The sequence below is a fragment of the Silurus meridionalis genome, chromosome 1 (assembly GCF_014805685.1).
Source record: "Silurus meridionalis isolate SWU-2019-XX chromosome 1, ASM1480568v1, whole genome shotgun sequence".
NCBI classification, from domain to species: domain Eukaryota; kingdom Metazoa; phylum Chordata; class Actinopteri; order Siluriformes; family Siluridae; genus Silurus; species Silurus meridionalis.
This window is the reverse complement of record NC_060884.1, coordinates 12,142,563-12,155,300: the sequence shown is the minus strand read 5'-3', so window position 1 is coordinate 12,155,300 and position 12,738 is coordinate 12,142,563. Positions and strand designations below refer to the sequence as shown.

General features: G+C 38.6%; 1 non-coding gene across 1 annotated transcript; it reads left to right on the top strand.

Annotated features, from left to right (window-relative positions):
• Positions 1 to 11,483: 11,483 nt before the first annotated feature.
• Positions 11,484 to 11,555, top strand: trnae-cuc. The gene has a single exon. It is a non-coding gene; the product is annotated as a tRNA-Glu (tRNA).
• Positions 11,556 to 12,738: the final 1,183 nt, after the last annotated feature.

Genomic DNA, 12,738 nt, shown 5'->3' with positions numbered 1-12,738 from the left:
TAAACCTGTTGCTCTGATTTACTATTAGCTATTATTAGTTATTATTGTACTATGCTAATTCTACTACATATTTGTTCCTTTTTTATCAAAAAGCAAAAATATTTTGATGTTTCAAAGTTCCCAATATGTTATCTACACTTTTATTTTCTTTCTTTTTTTTCAAGGGTGCAAATCCTCCTCTCTTTGGAGCATTCATACCTCATTTATTAAAGTATTTTTCTTCATATCCACTCAAATGAGGCACATGTGTATGTAAAAAGAGTCAGATGTTATGCATTAGTAGAGTTATAAACTGTGCCATGAACATTATTAACTCCTTTCGACTTTGATTTGATAAATTGATGTTATAAGTTTTGTACAATAATGTATGTTTGCGTGATGCATTATTGATGCATTAAGCGTACCCTTTAGAATAGTTTTCATCTTACTTGCTATGAAGTGAACGCATTCTTTATAAAAATCACAAGTGTACATGTTGAGACAAAAACGGTTATAAGCCCCAATGAAGTTCATTCTCATTGATGTACGTTACTGTCTGGCAAATTCAGCTTATACTTACACACAGCAACAGAAACAAATATAAACATGCAACCACACACACACACACACACACACACACACACACACACACACACAGGCAGCCTGTAATTGTTTTAACTGATGCTCTTTAAAGCTGCACCCTCACCCATGTAATAGGCTCCTGGTCTCCTGTCCACACTCATGTGTTTCCCATCACCAGAAAGTTTGTGGTTCCCTTCCTAATTTCGCTGGACTGGAAAAAGCGAACTAATACGTTATGATCCGTAGAACGGGCTTTGATGCAGGACCTTTCACAAATACCCCCCACCCCCCCACCGCCACCTCAGTGGCATATGGTTTGCATTCATCTCTTAATTTATTAGCTATAAATGTCTGTTAGATATTAAACTGGCCCAACATATGTATAGCCAGACCTGGAAAACAGAAGACCTTGGAGAGCACTTTGTGGTGTGGTGTGATGATTGTATTTCCTTTTTTTATTTATACATTTTTTTCCCCCTGTATGATTTTATTCACTCAGCAGAAATTGTAGAAGCCAACAAAAAAGCTAGGCTGGAAAAAAAAGTAAGTAAGTAAGTAAGTAAGTAAGTAAGAAAGAAAGAAAGAAAGAAAGAAAGAAGAAAGAAAGAAAGAAAGAAAGAAAGAAAGAAGAAAGAAAGAAAGAAAGAAAGAAAGAAAGAAAGAAAGAAAGAAAGAAAGAAAGAAAGAAAGAAAGAAAGAAAGAAAGAAAGAAAGAAAGAAAGATTTAGAGTTTTTTGTATGGGGGTGTTGAAACGGACATGAACTTTTCAGAAAGACACCACACCCCTGGACAAAAAAAAGGACCAAGCCAAAAATGACATAATATGAAGCTTTGAATGTCTAAAGAACCAAACATTAGTCAGAAGATAAGCATGGATTAAACATATTGCTAAAGCAACTTATTCTGGGATAGCTATTCCATTTAATTTCTCTTAGTGTTTAAGCCTTGTACAAAAGGAAGAATCAATCTTGTTTCATTCAATGCTGAAGCTTCAAACAGTTGACTAGGTGAAATATTTTGTGAGCCCAGGCATGTGTTCATTTTACAGCAAACATTTAAATTATTATCCTTATGTGTAATAGAAGACTATATGCTTACTTGCCGTTTCTGTAGCAGTTTTGCTACAGGTTTGGGTTGTTGCCCGATGTCCACCCTCCTCCTTTTGCAACCGGGCTTGGGGCCCTCTATGGCAGAGTTCTTTCTCCCCATTCTCACAACTAAGCACCCATAAGCGGTTGAGTGCCTTGCTCAAGGGCCCAAGAGTGGCCCATATATGGTGAGGACTAGAACCCACAACCCTCAGATTCAAAGACCAATACCTTAATTACTAGGCTACCACCTCCCCCACAAGTCAATTAAATTGTAGCCAATTCACTCATTAATAATGTTCTGGTAGTTGAAAAGAAACAGAAAAACCCAAGAAAATCCTATATGGAGGTAAATAAAACATGTATGAAAACATGAGTTTAGGATCAATCTGGAGACCCTGCAGTAGTGAGGCAGCAACATGGCGTAGCCCATAATTCTTCTAAAAAGAAAGTGATGAATTGAAAACAATTTTGTTAATTAGAATTCATCAGTTTATCAGAATGTAGAAATGAGTTCTAACTTAGTCTTTGCTCTGTTACATATAAAAAAAGCTTTTAAAAGCGTTAACATATTTCAAATATACTTTTTGTCATGTTATTAGCTCGGTGCATATAAAAAAAACTTTTGTATATTATAAATATATAAGATTTGTGTTTACTGGTGAGGAGAGTGTTTCGAGAAGATGGAGGGAGTGTGTTGAGCAGCTGATGAATGAGGAAAATGAGAGAGAGAAGGTTGGATGGTGTGGAGTTGGTGAAGCAGGATAGTATAGTGGAAGCAGTGGATAGTATTAGTAAGGAGGAAGTGAGAGCAGCGATTAAGAGGATGAAGAGTGGAAAGTCGGTTGGACCAGATGACCAGTAGATACCAGTAGAAGCATGGAGATGTTTAGGAGAGATGGCAGTGGAGTTTATAACCAGGTTGTTTAACATTTTGGAAGGTGAGAGGATGCCTGAGGAATGGAGAAGGAGTGTGCTGGTACTGATCTTTAAGAATAAGGGAGATGTGCAGACCTGCAGAAACTACAGGGGAATAAAGTTGATCAGTTACACCATGAAGTTATGGGAAAGTATAGTGGAAGCCTGGCTGAGAGAAGAAGTGACCATCTGTGCAGCAGCAGCAGTATGGTTTCATGCCGAGGAAGAGCACCACGGACGCATTATTTGTTTTGAGAATGTTGATGGAAAAGTATAGAGAAGGTCAGAAGGAGTTGCATTGTGTGTTTGTGGATTTAGAGAAAGCGTACGACAGGGTGCCGAGAGAGAAGTTGTGGTATTGTATGAGGAAGTCAGGTGTGTCAGAGAAGTATGTGAGGGTGGTGCAGGACATGTATGAGGTCAGTGTGACAGCAGTGAAGTGGGCATTAGGAACGACAGACTGGTTCAAGGTGGAGGTTGGACTGCATCAAGGATCGGCTCTGAGCCCTTTCCTGATTGCAGTGGTGATGGACAAATTGACAGACGAGGTCAGACAGGAGTCTCCATGGACTATGATGTTTGCGGACGATATTGTGATTTGTAGTGAGAGTAGGGAGCAGGTTGAGAAGAGCCTGGAGAGGTGGAGGTATGCACTGGAGAGAAGGGGAATGAAAGTCAGTAGGAGTAAGACAGAGTACATGTGTGTGAATGAGAGGGAGGGCAGTGGAGTGATGCAGTTGCAGGGAGAAGAGGTGAAGAAGGTGGTGGAGTTCAGGTACCTGGGGTCAAAAGTGCAAAGTAACAGAGAGTCTGTTAGAGAAGTGAAGAAAAGAGTGCAGGCAGGGTGGAGTGGGTGGAGAAGAGTGGCAGGAGTGATTTGTGATAGAAGGGTATCTGCCAGAGTAAAAGGGAAAGTTTATAAGTTTATAAGACTGTGGTGAGACCTTTGATGTTGTATGAACTGTAGAATTATCAATTGCTAGACACTCAAAGCACTTTTGTACGTCGCTCTGGATAAGGGTGTCTGCTAAATGCCACAAATGTAAATGTAAAAGTAAATGTATGGTTTAGAGACAGTGGCATTGAGTAAAAGACAGAAGGTGGAGCTGTAGGTGGCAGTGTTGAAGATGCTGAGATGGAAATTGTGAGTAACAAGGATGGACAAGTTCAGAAATGAGTTTATTAGAGGAACAGTGCATGTAGGACGTCTTGGAGACGAGGTGAAGGAGGCGAGATTGAGATGGTTTGGATTTGTGCAGAGGAGGGACATGGGGTATATCGGTAGAATAATGCTGATGATGGAGTCATCAGAAAGGAGGAAGAAAATAAGGCAAAGGAGGAGGTTTATGGATGTGGTGAGGGAAGACATGCAGGTAGTTGGTTTAAATAAGGCAAATATAGAGGATAGAGGAGTATTGAGATGGATGATCTGCTGTGGTGACCCCTAATGGAAGAAAAAAAAGAAGAAGAAGAAGAAAAAGAAGAAAAAGAAGAAGAAGAAAAAGAAGAAGAGGAAGATATAACAAAATATTTGAGTTATTATTTTATATTTCTTTTAAAAGATTGTACAATTTTAATATGCATACATTATCTCAAACACCAAGGGATGTCATTATTTAGATAAATCTGTTGCTGATTTTCTTGTCTCTAGTGAATAATCCTGGTGCCATTTTCCTTTTTTTCACTTTAAAAACAATTAACATAATCAGTCAGGAAATATTTGTAATCTTGTTATTGCAAACATTTTACTAGGATTTTTTTATAATGGTTGTTTTATTTGCCAGTTTAGGTAAGATGACATAAGCTTTATCATATAAAAGACGTATATTTATTTATATTTATACTGGTAATACGTAGATTTATATTCTCCATATTAAATGATTAAAGTTTTTCTGCAATATAAATAATAATGCTTGTCATCATTGATTTTTATTTTCTATTGGCTGATGCTATAAATAAGGCAAAATACATGTCTTGCTCCATTTAGAACTTATCTATTTTGATCTTTTGTTTGCTCCATCACATTTATTCAACAGAAGAAAATTACCACACTGTCACTTCCATTCACTTTCTAAACAAGCTTGGTAGTTAACAACAATAACATAGGTAACACTTTTAATAGATGCTTAAAAATTTGGACATCAACACAATTTTTATGTTTGGTTGAACATACAAACAAAGGTGCACTGCAATTCTTTATACTCATAAACGTAAAATAAAATTGCCAGATATGTTTGTGCAAGAAGTGCATGCATCAATGCTCATTCTTCATCAGAATGATTGAACCCTATGTTGTGCATACTGGAAGATGAAAAGCAGCAGTGGATCTTAAAAAAACATGTTGCATGCTACTTAGTGAAACAGTTGCTTTTTCCTGGAAACACTGCATCCTTCACTACTACGGATGTGGACAAATGGGTACTCCAACAGGATAATGACCCAAACAATATAGATGAAAGCACCCAAGAATGGCTAAGAACAAAACACTGGACCATTCTAAAGTGTCCTCTAATGAGCCCTGTTTTGAATCCTGTTAAACCTCTATGGGAAGAGTTGAAACATGCAGTCTGGAGAAGGCACTCTTCAAAAATGAGACAGAAGGAGCAATTTGGCAACCTACCTGTTGATAGGTGCAGAGGTCTCAATGAGTGCTACAGAAGTTGCTTGTTTGCAGTAATAGCTTCTAAAGATCGTGCAAACAAAATATTATTTTGACTGTCCCATTATTATTGTCCATGACATTTTCATTTGTTTTATTATTTAGAATGTTTTGTTTTATTAAACCATTAATAGCTCTGTTGTTTTTAAAATAAATGTGCAATAAACAAAGATGGATGGCAATCATTTTTGTCTGTTTCAAATTATTTTAGAGAAAATTGTGGGTTCTTGATTATCATGGAAAGATGTAAATATCTTTGTCCATATCTGTATAAATGTAATGGAGTTATTAATTTCTGTAGCAAACTGCTGAACCCTGCCTAATGTTAGTAATCACTTTTAAACATGGAGGCCTTGAAATCATGCAGTCAGTGTCAAAAATATCATGGAAGGCAAAGATTAGCACCAGCTATGTGGAAAAACACTGTATGTCTCAAACATCTCTGCACTTGATTGCACAGAAATGTGTATGTTGAACAATGTTGTAGAATGTTGAACATGGAAAATGTGCTTAAATTCCAGACTTAAATACTGCTATCAGCCCTACAGCCTTAGAGTATCTTACAAAAGTTAGTACACCACTCAGATTTCAGCAATCATTTTAGTATATGTTCTCATGGTAAAATACTATAGAAATGAATGGAATTGAAATATTTTAGTGTAGTCAATGTGCAGCTTGTATAGCAGTATAGATTTTCTGTCCTATGAAAATAACAACCTACAGCGATTAATGTCAAAATAGCTGGCAACACAAGTGAGTACACATCTGTAAGTGATAACATCTGTACATCATGTAACCATGCAAAGCCATCGTCATACAGAGGTTTTCCAAGACAGGTTCCACTTAGAACACGCCTTGCGTGGGTCAATCAAAAAAGTTGAGTCCTTGTGATATGCATCAGGTACAGAAGCTGGCATCAAAAACAGATGCATGAGTGCTTCCAGCATTGCTTTAGAGGTTGCAGAAGCGTAAGGTTTACTTGTCGATGCTCAGACCATACACCGCACACTGGAAGAAGTTGGTTTGCATTCCCATCGTCCCAGAAGGAAGCATCTTCTGAAGCTGGTTCACAAGAAAGTCCATAAAACAGACTGGAAACTAAGAAGGGAGAAGCGTGAGGTAAGTAATGAGTAAGAGGCAGGGGCAAAAAACTGAAAAATATAATAGAAAATATCAGCCGAAAAAAAGGACAATAAACTACGGCAAAGTCTCCTTCTTCTTCTTTCAGCTGCTCCCACAGCAGATCATCCGTCTCCATACCACCCTGTCCTCTATATCTGCCTCTTTCACACCAACTACCTGCATGTCTTCCTTCACCACATCCATAAACCTCCTCCTTGGCCTTTCTCTTTTCCTCCTTCCTGGTGGCTCCATCCTCAGCAGTCTTCTACAGATATACCCCATGTCCCTCCTCTGCACATGTCCAAACCATCTCAATCTCGCCTCCCTCACCTTGTCTTCAAAAAGTCCTACATGCGCTGTCCCTCTAATAAACTCATTTCTAATCTTGTCCATCGTCATTACTCCCAACGAAAACCTCAACATCTTCAGCTCTGCTACCTCCAGCTCCACCTCCTGTCTTTTACTTAATGCCACTGTCTCTAAACCATACAACATCACATGTCTCACCACAGTCCTATAAACTTTTCATTCTTGCAGATACCCTTCTATCACAAATCACTCCTGTCATTCTTCTCCTCCCACTCCACCCTGCCTTCACTCTTTTCTTCACTTCCCTAACACACTCTCTATTACTTTGCACCTGTCTGATGTTCCTCCCAAGACGGTCAAGGAAGAGCATGTGAAAGTCCCTGATATGTTTGGGATCTAGGATATTCTGGACAGGAACCCAGAAGGGCTCCTCAGCCCTGTCTCACATATTGCAGGTTTGACATACAGTGCCCAGAATTGAGGCAAACCAAATTCATTTGTTTATTGCCCTATTATTGGTAATATTGGTTATATTTACTGAGAATGTGAGAGTCACATTTATTGGATTTCAATGCCTTCTGCCAAACTCTAGTCAATCCAGAAGTGGGGTATCAGCATACAACTGTATCACAAATGCTTTGGGCTGAAATGGTATCTTTGTGACACAAGGTCACAAGTGGTTCTTCCTGCTTTGAAATAAATTTCCCTATGTGTGCTCACACAACTCTTTTCACTGAAAGCATATCATCTGCCAGGTATGTGCCACAGGGTGACAGATACACAATCAAGATTACATTTACACATTTATTAAGCAGAGTGAAAGTTTTACCCTTGGGGTGGTACCAGAGTTATGGGAAGAAACTTTTCAAGGCTCATGTGGATATCTAATACAAAGTGGATACATGCCAGTTGTGGTTCTTCCTGACAGAATCAGACAAACTAGCTACAATAGGAGGCTCTGGCTCACAACTGCCATCACTAACTTGCACTTTGTGCAAGACTCAGCAACTAATCAGCCCCATGTGTGGTTTCAAAATGCTCAGCAAGACCTTAATTACCACTGCTGTTTTAATTAGTAGTTGAAAGACCCAAGTGCCCCTGCAGGAAGTTTTACTGACCCAGATGGACAAAATATGGTCAATGGTGTTGATGGCTCTGGGCTTTAGAGTAAATGACCAAGGAAGGACTCTGATCTAGCAATGAAAAAGACACTTTTAAAAACAATGAAATCCTTGACTTCATATTCAACAAAATCATATTTGTTTTCAAATTGTTGCTTGCATCATGTTGTTCACCATTAATCACCATATTGCTAGCATTGTCTGTTTTCTATATATTTGACTTTTTTCCTGGGGACTGTTAATCTGAATCAGACCCTATCTACCTGAAGGTTTTTAGTGCCACTGATCATGGCACGCCCCATACGCTAATTTCTGCCTTATAGAAAGAGGGCAAAGTGGCACCAACAGCTATGATGTGAGACTTGCCTTGTGTTAAAGTCCTAAAGTTTTTTGTATGAGGCATTGTATAAATTATACTTGAAGAAGATGGCTTTGATCAAAGCCGGTCGGTAACGGCTTGTTTGATTTTCTTAAGTAAAGGAGCAGATCTGGGGGGATCATGGATATAGAGTGTTTGTGTAACTGGGATATTTGTATGCTGTCATTCCCTCACTTTCACATGTTCACTGAGGTTTGTTGACAGTGGTATTACCCCTCTTATCCCAGAGATCCCTCATGTCTGTGTTACCTTCTGGCTTTCAGTTTTAGTTATGCTGCCATAGCGAGTCCTGCCGGAGTCCCCAACTGCACAGCGTCTTTAACTTTAATACTACAATAAGGATACTTAATAACCCTTATCTTTCTCTTTCTGTCACCCATTCTCTCTTTCTCTCTCTCTCTCTCTCTCTCTCTCTCTCTCTCTCTCTCTCTCTCTCTCTCTTTCTCCCAGTCTAGTTAAACATGCTCCTGAGGTACCAATGACCAGTGTTCCTGTTCTCTTCTTTTCTGGGATCTTTGTCCCGTCCTGCTACTGGATGAGTTTCTTTTCAATTGTGGGCCATTCTGTGCAGGTTGGATGGTTTTACATCAGCAGCCTGGGGGCCATTTAAATTACGGAGCAGCACAGGAGCTTTGAGGAAGGATTTGGACTGTACTTAATGCCAAAAGTCTGCTACAATGACTCAGGACTACAGGCTGCATTTGATCACCATCACTGCACACCTCAACATCATTTAGCTGTAATAAATTGACATTCGGTGTCACCCAGATGAGGATGGGTTCCCTCTGGTTCTTCTGAAGATTTCTTTCTTATGCCATCTCAGGGAGTTTTTCCTTGCCATAGTTGCCACCAGTTTGCTCAAAAGGGACAAACTTACAATTATAAAGGACAATCTCATTCATTCTTTATTGAAGCATTACCTGTGTAAAACTGTTTTGAGACAATCTCTCTCTCTCTCTCTCTCTCTCTCTCTCTCTCTCTCTCTCTCTCTCTCTCTCTCTCTCTCTCACATTCCTTCCCATGTCTGTTTGTGAAACAATGTGTCCACAAAGTAAATAAATCCTGTTCACAAAAGGAGAGTAATGCAAAAATAATAATAAATAATAAAAATGTGAACTAATAGCTCTGGGCACCCATGATGCCTAGGTCATGTTTTAACTGCAACAAAATACATTTTTTTGAAAAGTTTTTAAGAAAAAGCTTTATCTGAAGAAAAGCACCTGTACCAAAGGAATTGAGGAGTTTTGGACATGACCACAGGACTGAGCTTATTATATTAAACTAGGTGAAACATTTAGTCAGGTGATTTACAAATACCAGTTAGGCTTCAGTGTCCACACTTGGAAGCTGTGGGTTTGAATTTAAGCGAGCTGGCTGGTGGGTGGGCATTGATAACTTTCTTTTGGCTTCTCCCGTTAGGGGTCGCCACAGCGGATCCTCCGCATGTTTGATTTGGCACATGTTTTTTACGCTGGATGCCTTTCCTAACGCAACCCTCCCCATTTATCCGGGCTTGGGACTGGCACTGAAAGTGGCTGGGGTTGGTTCCCTGACCGGGGATCGAACCCGGGCCGCCGCGGTGAGAGCGCCGCATCCTAAACAGTAGACCACCAGGGACGGGTGGGCATTGATAGATGACCATAAAATGAGCAAGAACAATCTCCAGTGTTTCTTGTGTTTGAATGCTTATATTTTCACAGAAATACTTATAGTCACACTGATACACACAAGGTTGTCATCACCAAGAAATCTCAGATCACGAGTGTTCAGGTGTGAATGGTCACCAAGTCTGAGCAATATCATTGTTATTTTAAATAATCAACATTTTTGCCAATGATCTAATTTTAACAAGCTTCATCAGAATGGGTATTATAAATATAATGAAACAAAATGAATGCTTTGTTTTTCCATGAGTAAATGTTTTATTAATTCAGTATGCTCTACTTAAATAATGTGTCACTATCATAAAGTAAAAAAAAAAAAAAAAAAAAAGAACATTTAATTACCTTTTCTTACCAGAAATCGATATAGATAAATACACACACCGCACAACACCAGTGCTCTGTATCAGAATAGTGAACATTAAGGAAATCTGAATAATCTTTCCTTCGTAAATTCTCCTGTCATCTCCTAAAATAATGAATGTATATGGAATGCAAATAATTGTATACATTTCATATGTATTTAATAATCACACGGAAGTAAAAATCTTTTGCGTAATATCTTTGACCATAATAGATTTCCGAATGTTATATAATTAGAACGGTATGTCTAATTTGTAGGCATTATTTAGATATGTGCATACTGAATATACATTATGGAACTAAGCTGGATTGATATGCATAGTAATATTGACAAGACATTTGATAAGCATTGATAGAAACATACTCTCCTGCTCTGTTCTGTCCCGATGATAAAAGAGCAGCGAAAGAGCCGCATTGATTTTTCTTAGTGTCTTTGAGTTCCCTCTGTCTTTTTGGTAGAGAAGTTGTGTCTATTGACTCTCCCACCTCTTTTGCTTTCTCTTTTCCGGTATAGCCGAATGGCCTTGTCAAGGAGGATTAATTGCTGGACGCCAGTGACAAGCTGTTGCTGACAAACTGAGCCGTGCACTCCAGCCGTAAACAGTAAGGGTGTGGACTGCTTTGGAAACAATGTGTTTATTTAAAAGGTCCACTTCCTGTATGCACTCGACAGCCCTCCCATTAATTTCCCAGTCAGCAGCACTGTGTTTAGAAATAATGTATCATTGTTTAAAAGAGAAAACACCCAAACTAAAAAGTGCTTTTTTGAAATTGTTGTATTTCAACTGTTTTTAACCACACCTTGTTTTTTTTCTGTACTGTGTACTGCCTCTTTTTTATTTATTTATACAATTTTCACAATTTACAGACAAAAATTACATTATTTTGCCAGCATTTTAAACCCATAAAGACACTTTCTACTAGGTGTGTTGCGTATCACTCCATCCCCATGTTCTACTTCAGTTCTTGTATGATTTTAGAGAGCTGTAAGTGTGTGTTCTGTAAAGACTCAATGAGGTAGAGGCCCAGATGGTTGTGCGCCCAGAGCTACAGTACATCCTGTCTAAAAGTAATGACTTTGCACGTTTAAGCATTGTGTTAAAAGCAACACAACTGAGCAAAGCAGGTTGTGAACACTGCAAAATATCAAATTTTACAGCAGGAAGTGAAAATATTTTAAATATAGTCATGTCTCAACAAACAACCTGCAAGCGAAATTCATAGTCAATATACATTTTACTCTATTTCAATTTAATTTAATCTATTATTTATTTTTATACTTTGTCTTACTTATTGGAGGTTCCCTGGTGGTCTAGTGGTTAGGATGCGGCGCTCTCAACGCTGCGGCCCGGGTTCGATCCCCGGTTAGGGAACCAACCCCAGCCATTAGGCTTGCACAATCCTTAGTGCCGGTCCCAAGCCTGGATAAATGGGGAGGGTTGCATTAGGATACTGATACTAATACTGCCTTTAGATATGCCCAGCATTTTCTATTACAACCCTATTACATTTATGTACTTATCAAAACCTTATCGCAAGTAGTCTGATTTCATTTGATTGATCATTTTGGTTATTTTGAGCAAAGTATAAAAAAATTTGGCTGTAAAATATTCAAATGTGACGCTTGAAATTGGTAAAAATGTCTAGAAATACGATTTACATTTATAGAAATGGTTAACTGTGATTCTAAAATAGGAAGTTACAGATGGATTTGACTATATTCAATATATTAAATAATCATAGTGCACTTGTATTAAAAAGCAATCACTGTACATCACAGAAATAAAGGCAAGTTGTGAAAACAATGTATAATGTTAATTCTTTTCAATCAGAATGCTAACATGCCATTAATATGTCAAGAATGTGATACATTGATGTGTTTTCTTTTCCTTTCTCGAACCTGCAAGGCTTTGATGACATCCAAAGTATTATATAGTTGTGTAGAATCGTGCACTTGCAGTGGAAGCGTAACTGTGAGCACCAGATTTTGTAAAGATTTCCAGGCAAACTGAATACCTGAGAGAAAATAAAAGCTTCATATTGGTCACTTGCATGTGATTAATACTTATATGCTAAACTTTTTTTTTTTTTTTTAAACCGATTACCAGCTTGAACTGCTGCAAAACGAAACATGCTCATTCCTGAGCCTGACAACTGTGAACAAACATAAAGCAGGTATTAAAAAGCACCGGCGCAACCTATCCTTTGATGCGGAGTCCATGGTATAACAGGTAAACTGGGAGAATGACGTATAAGCCCCTCTTTAAGCTTGTTAATCCCTCCCTGCTACAGGCGAAACCTGCTTGGCGAGATCCCTGTCAGTCTGCAGCTCGTTTGGATTTACATGCATTCGCTCAACTGCTCACAGCCTCCTGCTTCTGCAGATGAGGGCAAATGCAAACTTTATATGCTCCATCCAATCACAGCTGCTTTGTTATATTTCTTTCTCTTTTTTGTTGTGGTAATGTGAGAGTATAAGTGTGTGTGTGTGTGTGTGTGTGTGTGTGTGTGTGTGTGTGTGTGTGTGTGTGTGTGTGTGTGTGTGTGTGTGATCTT